At 34.3% G+C, this 18,318-nt stretch overlaps 1 pseudogene; it reads right to left on the bottom strand.

Moving 5' to 3' along the window:
- Nucleotides 1-204: 204 nt before the first annotated feature.
- The window catches only part of LOC122064394, a 25,114-nt pseudogene continuing 7,000 nt past the window's right edge, over nucleotides 205-18,318 (bottom strand).

Here is an 18,318-nt window from a genome sequence, read left to right as displayed (position 1 = left end):
ATAGGAGCAGTATGCCACTGTTAGGGATATATATGTTGGGAGCTTGGCATCCAAACTGCAAGCTACGGGGGGGTCATGGTCATTAGATTAAAAATGTCTTCACTTATACAATCCATAATGATTCTATTACAAGGATGAAAAAACACAAAGCCAACAACAAAACTATCAAACTCTCTTCAAATGCTTAGCTTGTAACATGATAACTGAACTTCTCTTACATTTCTGAATTTGGAGTCTTAGAATCAAGAAATGGATAATCAGTGTAACCGACGATTACGGGATCAGGTAGGTATATTGTTGCTCTATTGTGCTTGTTAAGAGGAGCATTAAGCTCAAACCTCCTTGGCAAATCTGGATTGGCTAAGAACAAGCGACCATAAGCCACAAGATCTGAGTAGTTAGTAACAATTTCTCTGTTCCCATCTTCCCTATCATAGCCCCCAGCTGCAATAAAAGTGCCATTGAAAGCCCTTCTCATGGGTAGAAGACTGTGGGGAGTTTCAGCCTTTTCCCCAACTGTAATCATCCTTGGCTCTACCATGTGGCAATAGAGAATCCTGTTTCTGTTAAGGGATTCAGCCATAAAAAGGCCAAGAGCTTCTGGGTTTGAGTCTCCAGAACCATAATAATCAGCAAAAGGTGAGAGCCTAATCCCAACTTTATCAGCTCTTTCTCATCAACAACAGCCTTAACTACTTTTAGAGGAAATCGGCAACGATTTCTTAAGCTCCCACCATATTCATCTGTTCGGTCATTTACTTGGTCTTTCATGAACTGATCAAGTAGGAGGCCATGAGCCCCATGGATCTCAACTCCATCAAAGCCTACAGTCAAAGAAGAATTTAAGCAAGATATGAAAATTAGTGTTATTAAAAGTATATGCTTAAAGGATTAGCCATGAAGAAAGATACAACCCACAAAATGTGAACCACTATGGTTCCAATGACTCAAGCTGCGTTTGGTAGTCATTCAGTTCCAGAAACGACGTTTCGTGTCAAAAACATAATTTTCATTTTCTGTGTCAAAATGCCGTTTTAAAATTAAAAAATGGTGTTCGGTGAACCTATTTTAGAAATGATTACCCTAGTTCATTTTTTTCTGTATTTAGAACGAAACCAAAAATTTCTAGCCTTTTTTTTTTTTTTTTTTTTTCAAAAGAACAAAAAAAACACTAAGTTGACACCAAACGTTTTATTCCTTGTTTTTTGTTCCCATAAAACGGAAAAACGTCAGAAATATTTTTCTTGATGACTAACAAACGCAGCCTTAATTATTAAAATTTCAAGACATACATTAAAAGGGAAAAGGAAGGGCACACTGCTAATAGTACACACCCTCTTACAAAGATTAACACTCTCTCTCCTCATTAAATATTCAGAGCCCCCTATTGGAAGATTCTGCTATCTGATCTCCAAATAAAAGAAAATATCTCCAAATGCTAATGAAAGAAGTGTGGCTATTCTTATAAGAAGCACATATCTCACTCTAAAATTTATTTTCTTTGACATATTGGAAGAATTGTTTATAATTATCAAACAATGCTTCCCCTTAAATAGATTTTGATTATTTAAATTTGGCCAATAACCTTTTCATAAAGTCTAAACTTCTCAATCTTTAATAACATTTTCACATTTTGCTCAAAACTAAATTTGTTTTGAAACTTTACCAGCTTCTATAGCATTTCTAGCAGCAATTCTGAAATTATTGATGATTTGAGGGATTTCATGCGTCTTTAATCTTCTTGGAGGTGTGAACTCTGTTACATCAGGACCATGGGGGTTTGCCATTGGCTTTGGTGGTTTGTCTGTGGATGAGACGGGAGCCTGCCCATTTGGCTGATAATCTGTATAGAGGGACTGGGTTGGAAAAATTGGATGAGAACAATAACAGAACAAGCATCCTTAATATTAAAAATAACCAAAAATTAAATAAGAAAGGGTATATGGTCAAGAGCACACCATAGTTAGACACCCTTCCAGCATGCCAAATCTGGCAAAAGAAGATACTACCCTTTGCATGCACAGCATCCACCATAGGTTTCCAGGCTTCTACCTGCTCTTTTGTCCAAATACCGGGAGAATTTGGGCGACTACAATTAACAGGAAAAAAAAAATTAACTAAGAAAAAAAAATGATTTTTAAACTTTTAGAATGAAAAAATTGAACAATATGCTGTTTTACCTTCCTTGAGCAGTTTCAGAAATAATTGTGGCTTCACCTATGAGCAACCCCACTTTGGTGGTTCTTTGGGAGTAATATAGAATGGCATGTGGTTGAGGGATGTTGTTGAAAGACCTCTCTCTTGCCAATGGTGCCAAAACCACTCTGAAAGTTGAGAATATAGATGAGTAGAAAATGTCAATTTCGAAATAAGAATAAAACCAAATAACACAGTTCGTCATTGGTAGGAGTAGAATTCATCCTTTATTTTTTCGTTTCCATTCACTCGGATCTCTTCTTTTTCATCTATTTTGTCTAGACCCTCATTTTCTTTCAAACAAAGGGAAGGGCAAAGGGAAGCGAGTCTTTTTTGGTTGAATTTCTCTTTTTCTCTTTAGTTTTCCCTTTGTTTCAAATCTTCTATTCTACAATCTGTTTTTCCTCACTTTGCCCCCTTTTGTTCGGTTTCTTTGATTTCTTTCAGTTTCTTAGTGGCGATAGGTGACGGCATTATGCCTAAATAGTAGACACAAGTGAGAAATCAGGGATGGATCCTTACTGGTCAAAGGCATTTATCCAAAATATCTAGTAATTAGAACAGCAATCTAGATGACTTTGTAGTTTCTTAGTTAAGAACATGCAGGTCAGCAATCTAGATGAGTTAGTAGTTTCTTGGAAGGAAATCTAGATATATATGTGTACTCTAATAATATCAAACTGTAATACAAGTTTCAGTATCAAGGATTATATTCCAAGAAACTCATATTTTTTTCAGAAAAACCTTGCTCTAGCAAATGAATGAGATTTAAAACACTCCATGTTCAGAATTAAACTTAAAAAATGACTACTGGATTCTCGTACTTGGATGGAATTACTGGAACAGTGAGAAAAATTCGACATTCGTACAGGAAATTGCCAATATTACTTAGTATTGATATCTGAGTGGTGAGAAGGGAATTTCTTTAACATACTTGGATGAGACTACTGAAACAGTAAAAAAAAAATATTCAAATATTCGTACAAGGGAATGATAGAAAATAAATGCGAAACGATTCATGAAGATCGATAAGCATGCACTACAAAAACAACACGTTTTAGGCATACCTGAATCCATAGCTGAAGAATAAGAACTCCTTAAAGTCTTCTTGTATGCTCCTTGTACAACACGATCAATGTTGGTCTGGTTTACTCTCTTTCCCTTTTGCTTTAGGTCATTAGCCTCACTTAATGGGTCAGTGATTACTATATATAGGGGTGAGGGTAGGGACCAACCCTGCAATAAAATGAGGGTTTCCTCCCCATTAAGGAAACAATACCTTAGGTCCACACATAGTAATAAATATTTCATACCATTAAGGTGTGCTAATAAAATCCAATATCTCTATAGAGATCACTTACCAATAATATTGGATTCTTTCTGCTTACTTCATCTTTAGTCAACACCATTAAATCGGTTTTGAAAATAAATCTTTGATTATGCTACCCCACCTAATTGAAAATTTTACAATCTCCCACTTGAGCAGCATATGTCACAAGTTTTAGATTTTAAAATTTATTTAAAACGACTCCCTGGTTTAGATAAACTGAATGTGGCCACAAACAAAACAGTGTCAAATGGAGTGCACCTTAAACCAAATGTCTTGGTCCGAATGAGAATTACAAACACCCAACCGTATTGATCATCACATCTAAAGCGCTATGAGACCACACACGTCAAAGTGCTCATAACATCACCGACTTGGGTTGAACAGTATGAAAGTGTGGTATGAAAATAACATACAATAGTGATCATCATGTCTATTTCCAAATTGATCCTGGCTCGAAAACCAAATGAGCCCTATGAGACAGATACCAAAGGTCTTATTAACTACAAGCATCTCCCAAACGCTCAAGCTTCAATCAAAGAAGCTCATTGGGATTGGGTCTGGATGTCCCACAACACTAGCACTAGACCTCAATCAAACAAGGCTTTGCTAGGGACTGGATGTGTGTGCATTGACTGGAACCTCAGATACCGAATGAAGTAAATACACCACATATAACCTCAATTTTCTGTAGGAGGCAAATAAATAAGAGTATACATATAAATAAATGGCCATAATAAAAATGCATATGTATTCTTGAGAATAATAATAATGCATCATATACATAAAATAAATTGAAACTCAAATGGAACTGAACATATTAAGCAAAACTTCCACTAGTAAAATACATAAAAATAACTAACAAGTCCCATATTAGTGACATGCACTTGAAAGACTTTTGGAGTCAAGCCCTTAGTAAGAGGATTTGCAATCATGTTTTCTATAGCAATCTGTTCCATTGTAATCTGTGACTCTTGAACTTTCTCTTTGACAAAAAATTACTTAATGTCAATGTGTTTAGGGTCTGAAGTACTTTTACGGTTATGAGAGAAACGAACCGCAGCGGAGTTGTTACAGAACATCCTCAATGGTTTAAATATAGAGTCAACAATCTGTAATAATGTAGTTTTATAAAAATTTATGATTCATGAGTTTACTCCCACTGATCTTTAGATAGACATATTCGATTCCTCCCATTTTCATAAAGAACCTTAGCTTGAACATAATTAACAATCACTGGCTTAGGAGGCTCATCAATTCAAGATTAAAATATATTATCATAATAGTCAGAGAAATATTAAAGGATTAGTTTCATTCCTTAAAATTAGAACCATTCAAAATTTTTAACAGAAAATAGCTGAGAAGTCAAAGTTGACAAATATAATCATACATATTTACCAAAATATACAATATGCAAGAACAGAAGGCATATTAAATTTTCCAATAATATAATTATATCTTACTAATTAGGTTATTAATTAGATTTATCCCAGTATTGTTTTCAATAACTGTAGAAAAATAGAAACTGGGGAAAGATCCGACTTCATCGAGGTCACACCTGTGGTGGCAAGATCGCCCAACACGTAGTGAAATCTTTCACATGCAAAGCGAGACACTCAAAACAACACCACTCTGAAGATTCCGTCACCTGTGGTGGCAAGACAAGAACCTCCAAAGCTATGAAGCCCAAAATGTCACCCTCACACTATTAAGCAAAACCGACCAAATGAAGACTCACCTATGATGGCAAGAGCATATCATTCGTCATATGGTCTCCTTGACTACAACCCATCCTGAATAGTTAATAGTAATTTTATAATCTCATTAACTAGCCCACTAAGTGGAAGCGTAATCACTAAAATTATGAAAACCTATAGACTTTGATTGCTACTAAATGCCCGTGGGTTTAGATTTTGGATGCAAACAACAAGATGAGCTATTTCAGTATTTAATTAATAAAATATTCAACATAAGCCTACAAAATCAACCCATTATAAACCCTAATAGTCAATATGATAACATCATAATTTAACAGTTATCAAAGTGAGTACATTCTTAGTATGACAGTTTCATACTTCTAGCTATTACCATAAATAAATAAAAAATCTAAATATGACATTTTCTATAATGATAATATGCTAAATGTGAAAGTTCATAACATTTATTTATGATAACAAAAAAAAACATGAAATATGTTACTTTATCCATAATTCATTAGATATACAAAATTGTATACAAATATGAACTTTTAACCTAAATGACTTTAATATCCAACACAAATATTAGCCTATAAACTTTAAAGTCAATCACAATAAAGAACTATAATTTATTTAAATAAAAAAAAATCATTAACTAATAGAGCACATGAATCAAATAATTTATAGGCCAAAATAACAATAGTCCTTACAAATGAAAGTAATGTGAGCTTAAATCCATAGTAAGTATAAACAATTTCATAGACTTTATACCATAAGCCACTAAAACTTCAATGGGCTCATTTAAATCATTCAAGTACTTATATATATCTATTTTATTTTGATTTTTTTTAATAAAATCACACATTATCATAAGTTCACATAGGACATACAAGTTCAAATAAATATTACTTCAAATAATGCACTTATAACATTTTGAATCATAATAGAATGTCAAAATTCATAACTAAGTGCCTCGTGACCAAACCGGATATCACGGATGATAAACATAGTATCAAAGAAAATATCGAAATACCCCAAGTTTGCTTAAAATTCATGAACACGGTTAGTATAGTGCATGCTGAAACATGTATAATGTATCTATCACCCTCAATAGGATAATAATTTATTCTCCCACTAATACAAAAGAGTGAAAACCAGATGACACATTAAAAATATCAGTTATATGAGTCAAAATCAATTCATATTATAACTGAATCTAACTGTTGGCTTGAACAAACATGGTCAAAATAGTCAACATAAATAGATTTTAGAAATCATTTCAATAAACTAAAATGAAACGATTTTTTATTTCACTTGCATAAACTGTTTATGGTCTATCCAATCAGTTTGATTCAAAACTGGATTTCATTAAAACTATGATGAAAATAATTAATAAATCATCAATATGTATAAGTAACGTAGGATGATCTTATGTCATAACATCTCAAATGTGAGTATATATATCATCATTAATATTAATCTTTAAGATGTCAACTCTACCAATAAAGAATTTTCATTAAAGCCCATTTAAATAGACCACAAAAATAACAAAAATCAACTTGGTGAGATTTACGTGCATTCACTGTAATAACTATATCACTTAAGAGTTATAACTAAAACTGCATCCTTATTCTTTGGGACATGAATACACTGGTCCTCTCATTTTCTTATATTAACTGTGAAAAGAATAATAACTTTTGAGATCCTCTCATCTTTGGGATCAGAAACCTTGTGTTACTGTTATTTTCTTTAACTTTGATAACATCATCTTTAGACAAATGTCACCTACTATACTGTCCTAAGGAAAACCATGAAAGAATAAGATACGTCACTTTGGTGGAATCCACATCACCCTTTCATGGTTCCCTAGAAATGTGTTATGCAGCTAATCATGTGCAGAAACTTACACCCAATTTAATTATAATATATTTATTCATCATAGGGTGTTCCAAATATGCATGCAAGCACAAAATGATATTAATTTTCTACTTACGTCATTCATAAATGAATTTTTTTTTCATATTTTTTAATATCATGGTAATGATAAACCAGTGCAAAAACATGCATAAACAGAAATACAATTCTAAAGCCGTTATAGAATAAAGATAAAAACACTATAGTTGTTTCAAAACAGTTATGGAACACAAAATATATGTCTCATTTTTCTTGTTTTAAATTCAATCCAGTATATTGAACATACATCCACTGGTTGAACTATAAACAACATTTCAGAGTACATAATTACATCCTCCCACTGGTTTGACCAGTTAAATAATTATCTACAACATCCCAAGTTTCAGAGTACATAATTACATCCTCCCACTGGTTTGACCAGTTAAATAATTATCCACAACATCCCAAGTACATGATAAAGTAATATCATGAAGATTAATGGTATTTTATTATTCACAACACCTTGGGAGTCTCAATATAATTGTTTTAAATCTAAAAAAAAAAACCGTATTAGACATTATGTGAAAATTGACCATTAACATATAAGATCATTTCAAATGATAAAGTCCTTCACAATATCAATAACATAGTCAATCTTCAACACATTAATCAATAGCATCTTGGTTCTATAATCAAATACATATATAATAGAAAAATTCATATAAACATGTCATAGAACAAATTAGACCAATAAATATGGACCAAAACAATGAATCCAACGCTAAAAAGAAACAGATTTCAATTTAGTTTTAAACAACTCTTAAATTGACGTTTAAAGTGGTTTAAATTAAAACTCAAAAAAAAAAAAAAAAAAAAAAAAAAAAAAAACCACCAAAATCCAAACAAGCCTTTAAAGCCTTTGATGGGTTTTAATTTATTTACAACTGTTAATGAGCCAAAGCCCATTATTCTTTTAAATAAAAGCAACTATGGTCCAGCCCAAGCTTTTAACTAAACTATGACTAAAGAAATATGGGTGTTAAAGTAAAAGCACTTACATGATATAACAAAACCCTATATAACTTGTGCATCATTTCCTACCTTCCTTCTCTTTAGCCCTCGTGAGATGTAGGTTGACCATTTTTTTTTTTTTTTCCTTAAACATGAACCAAGGATCAAGACCATGTTCAAAACTATCCTGTCAACCGAGTGACCCAATCTGCTTGGCCCATCCCAAACTGGTTTATCCTATTTGAACCGGTTTGATTCATCTTACCATTGGTTCAATACTTAATAAGAAAATAGAATACAGAAAGAATACGAAAAAAACTTTATCCTTTACAAATCGTATAAGGAAGTTAAGGACTTTTCAAGATCTAATCTCCTTTAATCATTTAAATAAAAGCAATCCAAGTATGATCTTTATTAACAGTGTCTATATGCAATATCTATTGATTGAGCATCTAGACAAGCGGATAACAGAAACAATTTATGCAGATGTGAACTCAAACAATAAAGTTGAAATTTCCAAAAGTTGTCCTAATTCTGTAAATAATTATGCTTTGTGGTTCTGTTATGAGTAAACCAATTAAAACTCATGACACATTTTTATTTTATTTTTATTTAATAAAAAAATATAAATTTTTTGTACAATTTCTCAAAAGAGAAACACGGTTTCTCAAAAGAGAAACACGGTTTCTCAAAAGAGAAACAATCTGTTTCTCAAAAGAGAAACACGGTTTCTCAAAAGAGAAACAATCTGTAAAAAGTAAAACCTTTTTTTTTTAAAAGACAACTAAACCGTACTCATCTTTTTTTGTCACCTTTTTTTTAACAATAAAAAAAAGAAGTTTGTACGGTTCTCCAAAAGACAAATCAAGGGAAAAAGTAATTTTTTTTTTTTAATTTAACTTTGCAAGTTTTTGTCTTTTAATAATAATATATAATATATTACTTTTCTCGTTTCTTCAAAACAAAATGACCCAAGGAGAAGAAATTGATTTTTATTACTGGTGGTACAGTCGATCGATTTTTCATGAACGAGACTCTGATACCATTAATAGAAAATAAATGTGAAACGATTCATGAAGATCGATAAGCATGCACGACAAACACTTCAAAAACAACACATTAGGCATACCTGAATCTATGACTGAAGAATAAGAACTCCTCAAAGTCTTCTTGTATGCTCCTCGTACAACACGATCAATGTTGGTCTGGTCTACCTTCTTTCCCTTTTGTTTTAGGTCATTAGCTTCACTTAATGGGTCAGTGATAACTATATATAGGGGTGAGGGTAGGGACCAACCCTGCAATAAAATGAGGGTTTCCTCCCCATTAAGGAAACAATACCTTAGATCCACACATAGTAATAAATATTTCATACCATTAAGATGTGCTAATAGAATCCAATATCTCTATAGATATCACTTACCAATAATATTGGATTATTTCTGTTTACTTCATCTTTAGTCAACACTACTAAACCGGTTTTGAAAACAAATCTTTGACTATGTTAGCCCACCTAATTGAAAATCTTATAGGGAAATGTCAATATTAATCAATATTGACATTTGAGTGGTGAGAAGGAAAACTTTACTAGATGGGATATCATATAGGAGGGCATGAGGTTATTTCAAGGGAAAAAGAGAGATAAACGCAAGCTTAAGATACACTGGCAGTGTACCCAGCCTTTTCCGTATAATAGAAATAAAACAACAACAATAACTTCAAGCAAATCCAAGCTCCTCCCAGTCCAAGAAAACCAGAAAAAATAAGACACAAATGGATAATGTGACAAATCTGTGTGAAAGTTGAAACTTTCCCATCTTGAATGGGGTGAGAACAGGTATAGTAGTGACCACCTCACCACCTGGGTGATTCTTCTCAGCTTCCCTATCTCTCATAGTTGGTTCCACCTCTGTTTTGATTGCACCAATTTTCCCTCTCTTTGGTAAGCTACCAAACTCTTAATGGAGAATTCATGGGCATTATTTATATGGCCAAGAGCAGAGCAGAACATCATCCGCTTTAAGCTGTGGGTAAGTGACTTCAACAACAGTCAGGCCCATCACGGATTTGAATTCAAATGAATCTTGGTTAAAAAATGGCGCAGATTCATCTCACACAGTCGTACTGTTTTGGTATGGTTTCAAATTTCTAGGATGGATAGGAGTCACCAGTGACGCATTAACACATGCATCCAAGTGTCACCTTGAATAACTGAAGTATGCAAAGTGGAAACAAAATTTTATGCATTAAATCACTGATTAGTTAAATGGATTCATTGATAGATATATGGATTCTTCTTCATGCAAACCAAAATTAAGAGAACTTTCTAGAATTTAATAGAAATAATTTATCTGATAGTATGTATCTGTGTCAAGACATAACAGGTGCGGAAAGATCATGTTAACCCAAGTTGAAGATGCTCGTGCACATCCTCCTCATTGGGATCAAGATCCTCTACAATGTCATTTTTTGGCCGATGCTGGCTGCGATATCTTCCCAAAGCTTTGATCATCATGGTAAATGCAAGGGACGACGCGGATGACAACCAAATCTATTATATCGCGTGAAAAACATCTTTGAGGTAATTCTAGAACCCATCTATGTTTTTATTCCACGTAGCCTTTTCCCTTTGTTATTATTTATTTATACGTGTTTATTTGTTTTATTACTTTGGGAGACAGAATGCTACGACGCTAGGGTGCATTTCCCACAATGATAAGATGGATGATCGAATCAAATCCAATTAGAGTTATTTAATGAAAGGGAGAGTGAGTGACAGTGAGAGATAGATAGAGAGATTTGTTTTGGGTATAACAATTTGAGTAATTTCAAAGCAGTTATAGGAGAATGATAGAAGCTAACCTTAATTTATTTATTTATTTATTTTTTTATCACCTTTCAAGATTGTTTGAGCCACTAACCTTAAGTTAATTATATATATATATATATATATTTTATCACTTTTCAAGATTGTTTTTGCCACTTTGATCTAACAATAGCTTCAGGATATATCTGATGATGATGTTCCTTTTTTTTTTTTTTTCTTCTAAATAGCAACCAGACCCTATCAGTTCCAGTTATTAACTGTGTCCTTGACCTAAGTGTGGCTTATAGAATATCAATTTCATAATAAAAATTGGAGAAGATAACATTTTTTTTTTAATAAAGCTTTTATTTTCTTACATATGTAATGATAATTAATGGACCGGTGGACATAGATATCAGAAGTTGCATTATTTATAGCTTTGCTACTTCAAATATTAAATCTAAAATATAAGATATTCATGTTCTCTGGTAATCCAGGTCATTCGGGATAAAGGTATTTTCAGGTCATTAACGGTTAATTTGATGTTTTTCATCTTACATGGGTGTGACAACAAATTATTTGGCTGACTTCTTTCATATTTTTTGAAGGGCTAAAAACTGCAATGAATCTTGATTTTAGTAGGGTGTGGATTGAATACAATTCAGGCTGAGTTGTGTGTTATATTAAAGAGCAAGCAATGAGTGGAAATGCTTTCAATATTAAGACCTCATTATTGGTTGGACTGATTCTTTATAGGACTATTTGTCTTTGATTTGGATTGCTTTCCTGATAGATCAAAGGTGGAAAATTGATATGAATTTTGCGTATTGTAATCATGTCTTATTTATTCCATCTTTTTATATTAAAAAAAATCAAAATCAAAATCAAAATGGACTCTCTCTCTCTCTCTCTCTCTCTCTCTCCATGAGGGTTATTTTCTAAATTATAAGACCCATTAAACAGTTCCTAAACCTCATTCTATAAATACCATCATCTAGTATAACTTAGCAACTCAACTTCCACAATTAAAGTCCCTAGCTATTAAGACGATCTTCTTTCTTCTTATTATCCTTGCAGGTTTCATATGATTTTCTTGATTTTAGAAAATTGATTATTAAGCATGGGTGGTGTCACCATGGTTACCAACGAGTTCAATACCCTAATCCCTCCGGCTAGGATTTTCGAGGCTTGCATCCTTGATGGACACAGTCTACGCACCGTTTGACAACGTTTCTGTTGTTTCTAAGATTTTCACGTTTCTGGGAACAGAAACGCATGTTTGAGTGTTTGATAAACCTGTTTCTTGGAAACGTTTCTTCCAAAAAAATTGTTTGAAATATTATAACATCCAATTTGGGATTTAATTGGAAATCATAACCCAGTGGTCCAACACCATTTTTCAAATTGAAAAATTTTGCACACTTTACCATACATCATCATTTTTTAAGTACTACAAAGTTATCTAAAACATTATATAGTTATTACATTCTCAATCTATCAAATGTTTATAATACATATAAGTTAAACAAAAGGTATTTTCCAATGTACAATTTGCCGCTTTTGTTTAGGTATAACTTGTTAACTGCATCAAGGATATCTGTAAATATCATTGTCTTTTCCTCACAGACTTCAATCTCGCTTTTTAATATTCTTTTCTTCTCCTCCTCGCCTTGTATTGCTCTTTGTAAGTATCCCTTTACAAAATCAGATGAAGGAGATGATAAAGATGAATGAGTTTCAATGTTCGAGGTTCCCGTATAATCGGATGAATGTGAGATATGAAAAGTACTAACGGAACTGCTATCAGCACAAATTCATCTGAAAATTTTACAACCTCGATCTTAAAGTTGAAAGTTATTTTAAACTGTATTAGGACAATATTTTCCATAGTTATACTATTATATATCAGTTCCGAAGATAAACTTATACCCTTATTGATTTTGGGCAACACCAGAATCTACGGCTATTGTTTGCTTGAGTCTTTGCGACGCATACCTTACATTGTCCTCCTCCTCATTCACATAATCTAAATTCATCTATCCACATGAGAAAAAATATTATATTTTGGGCATTTGAAGCATGATCTACCAATATTAAGACCTTGCTTTGTTGTGAACTTATTGCATAATCCATTGCAAAATTCACATCTAGCCATTATGGTGTCATTGGAAGATATCTGGCAAACACAAATACTGCATGTCATATTTAAACTATCAAATAGAAAAAAAGACATCCACACACACACACACACAAAACCCACAACCTGAAAACTTTAAAAAGAGACATACTAGAACATCATCCACATGGAAGGTAAGTACCTCTAAAATTAAATTAAATTACTCGATACATAGACTAACAAAAAATATAACCAACATCCTTACACATATTATGGTTCACCTAATGGAATCAGAGCCATTTTCTTTTATATAGTCATTTGATTTGCTATAGTTAGGTGTACTAAAGACATCTGTCTAGCTGATAGTCTCTGAGATGTATTAGAAGTAGAAGCATGAAACACCTGAGGATCGGGATTCATAGGGTCATTTACAATTTGTTCACATCCAAACTCATTGAATAAATTATCTTCAATTTTCTGTTCTTTGATGTAATTATGAACCCACAATAAGCCACTACAATTCTTGCTTGGTCTTCAATATGATAGGCCTTCATATTCCTTAAAATTTGGAACCTGTTTTTCAAGACACTAAAGGTTCTTTCAATTACATTTCACAGAGATGGGTGTTGTGATTGAACATAATAAACAAGTCAAATCAACAGATTTTAAGTTCATAGTGGGTATTAGAGCTACTGCAACATAGGTGGTATCCCCAGTCACGAACGTCTGTTATCGGTCCCCGAGGATACAAGGTAGTTGCGAGTTAGGAGCATAACAGTCCCTACATGGCTACTTCAGTACCCGGTATGCCCCTATTAATAATCCCTCATATATACCATATCTCTTAATCAAACATCGTGTGATAGGTTTGTCACAACGTCAGTACCCCCCACTCGGTAACCTGAAATCATCTCCAACCTCGAGCCGTTGGACGGTGAGATTAGCCAATACATAAACCCCTATTGGCAAGGGTTGTAGTATTAGGGTGGTTATTCTCCTAACCCGATGCAATCTAATAAAAAATTTCTTAATCCATATTAGGTCTTAGTGCTATTGCAACATAAGTGGTATCCCCAGTCACGAACATCCTTTATTGGTCCCCGAGGATACAAGCTAGTTGCGAATCAGGAGCATACCGGTCCCTACATAGCTACTTCGGTACCCAGTAACCCGTATTTATAATCCCCCATATATACACCACATCACCGAATCAAACATCGTGTGATGGGTTTGTCACAACGTCAATACCCCCCACCTCGGTCATCAGAAATCTTCCCCAGCCTCGGTCCGTTGGACGGTAGGATTAACCAATACATAAACCCCTATTGGCAAGGGTTGTAGTACCAAGGTCATTTTTTCTAGCCCAATGCAATCTAGTATGATTTATGTCACATCACAAGTATAAAGTGATCATGCTTGGGGATGCAGTACCAGAATGTCCCATAATCTCGGTAATCGGAATGTCACACAACCTCGGCCAACGTTGCATCCCATTTATCAACACACACAGACACACACACACACACTAGGTATGCAGTATCGGAATGTCCCACAACCTCGGTAACTGGAATGTCCCACAACCTCAACAAATGTTGTATTCTAGTCACACACACACACATACATTCATAATTCATATTATTATGCAATATATACATTCACTTAAAGAACCGATTTATAATATACAAATGACATGTTCATCCATGTATGTATCATAACATAAACATTCCATCACACAAAATCCCCTCATCTTGAATCCTAGACGATGGTAGATAGTTGATGGTCTCGTGTCGCGTGCTCCTGTCACTTCCCAGTTCCACCCCTAGGGTACATAGTGTTTTTAAGGTGATTCAGTCATCCATAGGGGAGTGGGACCTTAGGAGACATGCCAAAAATAAAATTAAAAATCACCCTCAGAATGGTTCACCAGTGGATGCCCATCTGTTGGTGAGTTCACCGATGGATAAATTCGAGAGGGGGTTAAAATCCAAATTTACCACCACAAGGTTCACCAACATATGGTCTATTTTTCATTGGCTAATCTGGTGACCATTAGCCGATGAAGCCAAAAACTGGGTTTCACTGCCCATATTTGCTCCACATGCCACATGGCCCCTTTGCATGTTTGTGTGAGTGTGTGGTTTCAGGTGTAATGCCATCTCCAACTCCATTTCTCCTTCTTTTTTTTTTCCCCCTCTTTTGTATAGTTTACAAGTTGGGTTTTGTGATTTTAAGGTTGGTTTGTATGTAGGACACTCTCACACACCACACCTAGCTTGGGTTTAGTGTAATTAGTGATTTAGTTCAATATAGAATCACATAATAGGTTCCAACCCTCATTTTACAAATCTAGGTTTACTTAATTTTGGCGAATTTTGGTGGAGGTTCATGTAGTGACCACCCATAGCCCATGTGATCATCCCAAGCCACCATTCCTATGTTTAGTTTCATTTTCCCCAACCCAATTTTGGGTTTAAATGGTGAAATGTAGAGAGTTTGGGGAAACCCTTTGTTTTAGGATTTAGTTACCCCAAATTAGGGTTTTGGATGGAGGTTTCATATGGAATTGTGACCATTCCAACCTTAGTTTAGGTGTAAGACATCATTTTCCCAACCTAGGATTAGGTTAGGATATTAGGTCATAGAGGATTTGGGCAAATTCCCAAATTCTAGGGTTTTGGGTTGCCAAATTTGGGACTTTTCATATGGGAGGTTTCCCACACTCAATGTGAGTGTTTAAGTAGCTAGGTTAAGTCCCATATATCAAAATCCCCCCACTTATTTAGTTGAATAGGTAGGTGGGAAGGGGGATTTCGGTTAGTTTCCCAAACTAGCCTAGGTTAAGAAATTGGGGTAGGAGAGAGAGAGAGAGAGAGAGAGAGAGAGATAACTATATTGCATTTAAAGAGAGAGAACTCACTTAGCTTGGTAGGTGATCCTCTTGCTCCTCCCTTCTTCCTCCTCCCCTTTCTCTCCTTCCCCTTCTTCTTCTTCTTCTTCTTTCTTGCTCTCCTTGCTCTTGAGTTGGTAGGAGTGAAATGAATGGGCAAGAAGTTCTATTTATAGCCACTTAAGTTGCCTAAGGGCTATTTGGGAAAATAATGAGTTTTCACTCATTGTTGGGTTATTCCGTCACTCGACACTAATAAGCCCGCCTCGGGAAGTCCCGCCACATTAATCAACTTCCAAATATGTCGTTCCAACAATGTGGATGAGTTTGGGGTGCATGGGTGCGAGGTCTCGGCCCCCACGGCAAAATAACCCAAATATGGCTTGTGACTCATCGTGGGGTGTTCACCGGCTGATGGCCATCAGCTGGTGAAGGTTGAATTGGTCCCCATTGTGTGGAAATGGGTCCTTGAGTTGAGTCGGGCCGTCCCAAGGTGTTTTCAGTGTGTGGGCCTCACCTCTTGGCACATTTCACTAATAAGATTCGGGAAATTTCTCTTCAATGGCAAAATACACATCTTAACTCTTCCAATGGTTTGTAGTCCTTCAATGTAATGAGCCGGGCAAATCCACAAGTTACTAGTGGTTGTCACCCGGTTGCATTACCATGGCTCAAGAGAGTAAGTGTCCATGGGTTTTGATTGGTTGCGGGGTGCGCATAATTCCAAACAAATTTGTTTCAAATATCTGAGGGAAGCATTTAACAATAGTATCATAATAATGGATATTTAAATAGGGGATGAAATATAAGAGAGATATTTGCGGTCACTTATGATTGCTGTTGAATTTACTTTGTCCATTAAGGATTTCTCGTACTCGTGGTGCGAAGGGAAAAAATTGAGGTGGTATTGTGATGATAAGTTCTTAACATAATTAAAGAGAATCATTACCCTGGGCTATTTGTATATCACGTTTCAAATACTCTATATTTGGTGATCTTATGTACTTTACTTTGCATCAAATCATGGATTTTCAAAAAGTATTATATAGCTTATATCTAAAAAATCATTATAAGACCCTACCACGCCCCCCCCCCCAAAAAAAAAATAATAATTCTAAATATGGTAAGAAAATTAATTAGTTTATACAATCATATATAGGGAAACAATTACAAAAGTTTCTATTCTAGATTTGGAATTTTCACTTCTCTTCAATTTCCCCTAGCCAAACGCAGCCTACCTCTTCAAAAAGTCTCTTCCCTCGTGTTTCCTTAATTGCTTGGAAATGTACTGATAAAGTCCTCACTGTTGGAGACATTTTGTTAAAATTTCTCCAAGGTATGCGTATGCCTCGTCCTTCCTCTCTATGTGATGAATAAAACCGGCCTAAGGGAAGTCTCTTTGTCACAATTGATCAATTTTGGCAGTGGTGGTTACACCTACCCAACAATTTGAAGTCCCAAAATGCATTAGGCTCTCTCCCTGTCTCCAGTGGTCACTTCTCAAGAAGAATAAACTTTTCAAACAAATTTTCAATATATTATTTTGAGACAAAGAAAAATAACATTGGCCTGAAAATCATCCATGGTTAGAAAATTCCGTGGACAGCATGTGCACTAACCAAACTAAAATGAGCAGAAATAATTGTTGGCTGCAAAACAAAGTGAGTGAAAAAATTGATTCATCAATCTAAAACATAATATTGCACCATGAATCAATAACAACCAATAATAGTTTCAAATTGAGGTTATAGAAATATTTTCTTTCCATATGATCATATGAGCTTCCTTCAAAACTAGATTCAACTTACATCTTCACTATTTACCAAAACAAAAAAAAAACAAAACCCAATAAATCCTTGAATTCTGAAAATAATTTGGGCGAAACATAATCCCGCTATGTTTAAAAAAAATTATCATGTTCAAACTATGAAAAATCAATCATTTGTATGGAAGAGGTGACAGCAATCTCACGGCTTCAAGGCTAAGGCAAGACCAAACTTAGAAGGTTCATCAACAGCCTTTGGATCATACTCAGCTGAAAAAGTTACCAGTGATTTGGGTCTCCATTCTCGCTGGCAAAGCATTGCAACCTTTCCATGGTCACAGAACCAGTGTTATCAATTCGGCCGAATAATTCGCGAATTATTCGGCCGAACCGAATTTTAAAGAATTTTATCAAAAATTCGGACCGAATCCGAATTAAAAATAAATTTCTTTAAAATTTGTGACTTTTTCAAAAATGAATATAAATCGCGAATAATTCGGACCGAATCCGAATTAAACCGAATTATTCGGTCAATTTAAACATTATTTAAAAAAAAACCAAAAATAAAAAATATAAAAATAATTTAAAAAAAAAAAAAAAAAAAAAAAACCCAAAAATAT

The sequence above is a fragment of the Macadamia integrifolia genome, chromosome 2 (assembly GCF_013358625.1).
Source record: "Macadamia integrifolia cultivar HAES 741 chromosome 2, SCU_Mint_v3, whole genome shotgun sequence".
NCBI classification, from domain to species: domain Eukaryota; kingdom Viridiplantae; phylum Streptophyta; class Magnoliopsida; order Proteales; family Proteaceae; genus Macadamia; species Macadamia integrifolia.
This window is presented reverse-complemented; position numbering and strand designations above follow the sequence as displayed.